This window comes from Schistocerca piceifrons, unplaced genomic scaffold (assembly GCF_021461385.2).
Source record: "Schistocerca piceifrons isolate TAMUIC-IGC-003096 unplaced genomic scaffold, iqSchPice1.1 HiC_scaffold_1302, whole genome shotgun sequence".
Lineage (NCBI taxonomy): Eukaryota > Metazoa > Arthropoda > Insecta > Orthoptera > Acrididae > Schistocerca > Schistocerca piceifrons.
The window spans coordinates 7,501-12,500 of record NW_025727128.1 but is presented as its reverse complement, the minus strand read 5'-3'; the positions used below and the strand labels follow the sequence as shown (position 1 = coordinate 12,500).

The window sequence follows — 5,000 nt, the reverse complement described above, 5'->3', positions numbered from 1 at the left end:
GCCGGCCCACCGAGACACTCAATAAAGAGCACCCTGGTAGGATTTCAACGGGGTCCGCCTCGGGACGCACGAGCACGCACGGGGCGGTCGCACGCCTTCGGCTCGCCCCACCGGCAGGACGTCCCACGATACATGCCAGTTAAACACCGACGGGCGGTGAACCAACAGCGTGGGACACAAATCCAACTACGAGCTTTTTAACCGCAACAACTTTAATATACGCTATTGGAGCTGGAATTACCGCGGCTGCTGGCACCAGACTTGCCCTCCAATAGATACTCGTTAAAGGATTTAAAGTGTACTCATTCCGATTACGGGGCCTCGGATGAGTCCCGTATCGTTATTTTTCGTCACTACCTCCCCGTGCCGGGAGTGGGTAATTTGCGCGCCTGCTGCCTTCCTTGGATGTGGTAGCCGTTTCTCAGGCTCCCTCTCCGGAATCGAACCCTGATTCCCCGTTACCCGTTACAACCATGGTAGGCGCAGAACCTACCATCGACAGTTGATAAGGCAGACATTTGAAAGATGCGTCGCCGGTACGAGGACCGTGCGATCAGCCCAAAGTTATTCAGAGTCACCAAGGCAAACGGACCGGACGAGCCGACCGATTGGTTTTGATCTAATAAAAGCGTCCCTTCCATCTCTGGTCGGGACTCTGTTTGCATGTATTAGCTCTAGAATTACCACAGTTATCCAAGTAACGTGGGTACGATCTAAGGAACCATAACTGATTTAATGAGCCATTCGCGGTTTCACCTTAATGCGGCTTGTACTGAGACATGCATGGCTTAATCTTTGAGACAAGCATATGACTACTGGCAGGATCAACCAGGGAGCTGCGTCAACTAGAGCTGAGCAGCCGGCCGCCCGGGAGTGTGTCCCGGGGGCCCGCGCGAACACGCAAGCGTCCGCTCAATCATTCTGCAAACAGGAGGAGGCTGAGCTCCCCTGCACAATACACCTCGAAACCCTCTCAGGTCCCGGCGGCGCGCAGCGCCGTCCTAAGTACTTGGTCGGGTTCGAGAGAGGCGCAATCGCCCGGAGTTAGGCGAGTAGACGCTTTCGGTGCGACCACCCGTGCTCCCAACTGAGCTTGCCGCTGCCGACAGAGGCCCGGGAGCGTGCTGTCGTGGCATTGCCGGCGGGAGACAACACGCGCCACCTACGGTGACCGGCAGCTCCAACGCCAGCGCCACAGAAGGACAAAAGCCCCACTTGGGTGCCGAAGCGAACTCTCCCAGCACAGCGCACGCGCCAACACATCCGCACAGCTGCGATACAAACCACCAGCGAGAACCGCTGGGGCGACCGAGCAGCAGACGGCGTCGCGGCGCCGAGCGCCGGGCGGCAGCGCATCCTCAACGCACACAGTCCTCAATCGGACCAGCACACTGAAGATGTCCACCGCGCTTCGCACCGGGCCCGCGAGGACCTACTTTGGCCGCACGGCGCCGCGCGCAGGGTGCGCCGGCGCGCAGCTGCGACGCCTGCCGCGTCCGTCGGCCGGCGCGCCTGCCACTGGCCGCCCCCACCAGCCGGCTGTAGCGCGTGCGCCCACGCACCGCGCGGCCAGCACGCCGGGAGGCGCCCCCTCACCGGCCGGGGACGGTCCCACCCAGCCACCGCCGCGTATCGCTTCACACCCAGATGCCGTTCAGTTTCGTCGGCATGGTGGGTATCGCTGGAACAACCGGTTAGTACCTCAACCTATCGTCGCCATCACCGATTCACCCCTAGCGAGAACAACCGCACCACAACAGGTTACCATTTGTTCATTTGCGTAACTTCACCAGAAAACGCAGGCGTCCATCGCCATTTGCAACTTCCACGATTATTGCATGCCTGTGTCAGGTGTCACGCCACACTACGTCTGCCCACATACACGCAACAAAATGTGCACGCCTAGACAATACGTGGAAGGTGGCCCCCGTACGTATGCGATGTCCATTGCTCGAACGACTGTCAACCGGCCTCTGTAGCATGTCGCAGATATGGAACGCGGTGCACCATGCCATCACGGTGTGTGAGGAGAGACGACTAGGTCCGAATACATCAACAGACAGCTCATGCTGATCGCCATCCACGGCGTCCGTTCCTCCCACACGTCTCTATGGCGTACCACACTGCAATCCAGCTCTCATAGGGAGACGACACGTAGCTGCGTGCACAATATTTGCACTGTATGGTCCGCCGTTTTTGGGCGCAGTCGTTGTACGGTCACACATGTGCCACGATGTATCATTCAGTACATAAGGACGAATGTGCAGTACAGATTGTGGTTTACGCGTACGACATTAGCGGACAGTTGACACAGGCCGCACCACAACGTAGCCTGAGTACGTCGCATGCGGAGGGCATTGAACATGCAAAGTTCTCACCAACCAGCTTGCGAAGGCAGGGGGCAAGGTGGGGACGTGGGGAGGGGCGGCATGTACGTCCTGCTGCCATCCACATTACAGTGTACAGCAGGAGCATGTGGAAAGTGAGCAAGACTTGCAAGGTGTTTAACATGAAGCGATACACAGGGGAGCGGGGAGTGCGAGTAGCGAACTATATTGCGAGGGTTGCGGGTGGGCAACACTACACTAATTGAACGAGTCGTATAACAATTACAGAGCAGGTTTAGGCGACAACGTGGGTTACGTTAGGCGACAACGTGGGTTAGGTTAAGGCACGACGTGGGTTAGGTTAAGGCACGACATGGGTTAGGTTAAGGCACGACATGGGTTAGGTTAAGGCACGACATGGGTTAGGTTAAGGCACAACATGGGTTAGGTTAAGGCACAACATGGGTTAGGTTAAGGCACAACATGGGTTAGGTTAAGGCACAACATGGGTTAGGTTAAGGCACAACATGGGTTAGGTTAAGGCACAACATGGGTTAGGTTAAGGCACAACATGGGTTAGGTTAAGGCACAACATGGGTTAGGTTAAGGCACAACATGGGTTAGGTTAAGGCACAACATGGGTTAGGTTAAGGCACAACATGGGTTAGGTTAAGGCACAACATGGGTTAGGTTAAGGCACAACATAGGTTAGGTTAAGGCACAACATAGGTTAGGTTAAGGCACAACATGGGTTAGGTTAAGGCACAACATGGGTTAGGTTAAGGCACAACATGGGTTAGGTTAAGGCACAACATGGGTTAGGTTAAGGCACAACATGGGTTAGGTTAAGGCACAACATGGGTTAGGTTAAGGCACAACATGGGTTAGGTTAAGGCACAACATGGGTTAGGTTAAGGCACAACATGGGTTAGGTTAAGGCACAACATGGGTTAGGTTAAGGCACAACATGGGTTAGGTTAAGGCACAACATGGGTTAGGTTAAGGCACAACATGGGTTAGGTTAAGGCACAACATGGGTTAGGTTAAGGCACAACATGGGTTAGGTTAAGGCACAACATGGGTTAGGTTAAGGCACAACATGGGTTAGGTTAAGGCACAACATGGGTTAGGTTAAGGCACAACATGGGTTAGGTTAAGGCACAACATGGGTTAGGTTAAGGCACAACATGGGTTAGGTTAAGGCACAACATGGGTTAGGTTAAGGCACAACATGGGTTAGGTTAAGGCACAACATAGGTTAGGTTAAGGCACAACATAGGTTAGGTTAAGGCACAACATAGGTTAGGTTAAGGCACAACATAGGTTAGGTTAAGGCACAACATAGGTTAGGTTAAGGCACAACATAGGTTAGGTTAAGGCACAACATAGGTTAGGTTAAGGCACAACATAGGTTAGGTTAAGGCACAACATAGGTTAGGTTAAGGTACAACATAGGTTAGGTTAAGGTACAACATAGGTTAGGTTAAGGTACAACATAGGTTAGGTTAAGGTACAACATAGGTTAGGTTAGGTTAGGTTACACGTTGTTGTAAGGAAAGGTGTAGGGGGGGGCGGGGGCGGCAGGTTCGTTGATAGTGATTATAGTAAGTGAATGCTTGTGACATGATCAGATTTGTCACGTCAGGATGCACCTTTGGCTTATTAGAGGCGGCGCTCCAATTCTATGCTTGTGTCAGACCTGTGTCTTTGACTCATGTCATTGTTTGTGCGCTGTGACAGGAGGTACTATTGTGATGTTGGGTGCACCGTTGTATAGGACATGTGTGGGTGTTGGTGCCTGATCTGCGCAATGGTGGATGTCGAAAGGGTGGGATATTGTATTTTCCGCATGGACCTCCTGGTCTGGTTGTGATAGTGTGGATTGTGTAATGTGGCGGAGAGGATGCACTGGATGTTGTTCCATGCTGGTGCTTACATATTGTATGTGCGCCCGTTAGAAGCAGAGAGTGGTGCGTGATCAGAGTGGCTGGCTGACGTGTGGTTCCCATTGTGGGCAGACTCTTTCAGCATGTATACGGACAGTTGTATATATATTCTGTAGTTTGATGGCTCTGCATTGATTACTAATCAGCGCCGTGTGTACGGGTAATCTGGTTCCAGTCCAAAATGTTCCATCTGTGTACATTAGTGACAAAGACTCCCCTCATGCAGTGGGGCTCGGTCTGTTATAACTCTTCCGCGTAATATATTTGCCCCACGTTTTTGCGACTGCGAGTGCGAGTGCAACGCGCATGGGGACCGACATGCTGATGGCTCGGTATCGGACGCCGTACAGTGAGCAACGCGATCGCGTCTCTCGCTCGTAAGTGGTACAGGTCGCGGCTCATGTATAGGGACAGCGGGAATGTCGCATATTGGCAATAACTCTTCATGAAACGCACGTTATAGGGGTGGATTGCACTTTACGAGTGCGGGAAACGTCCGCCGTTCATCCGCTGGAGGTGCGCGTTTGGCGGTTGGGGTGGTGCACGAACGGGTGCGGGTGGAGTCATTGCCGGTCCACGGCTTCGTGCGGCAGAGCCACTGGAGATTGGGTGCTATGGTCGACAGAGGCTGCAGGCTTTGTGGGTGGCGTCGAAAGGCGGGCACTGTGGCGCCATCGCTGTCTTAATCGGCTTGGCGTCGCATAGATGGCGGTATCGTCGTTGGAGG

The 5,000-nt window shown here is 53.6% G+C and overlaps 1 non-coding gene across 1 annotated transcript in view; it reads right to left on the bottom strand.

The window, feature by feature from the left end:
* Positions 1-835, bottom strand: part of LOC124731783 — a 1,909-nt gene extending 1,074 nt beyond the window's left edge. Inside the window, exon 1 of the ribosomal RNA XR_007008479.1 lies at positions 1-835. This exon is cut by the window's left edge and continues 1,074 nt beyond it. This is a non-coding gene — a ribosomal RNA (small subunit ribosomal RNA).
* Positions 836-5,000: the final 4,165 nt, after the last annotated feature.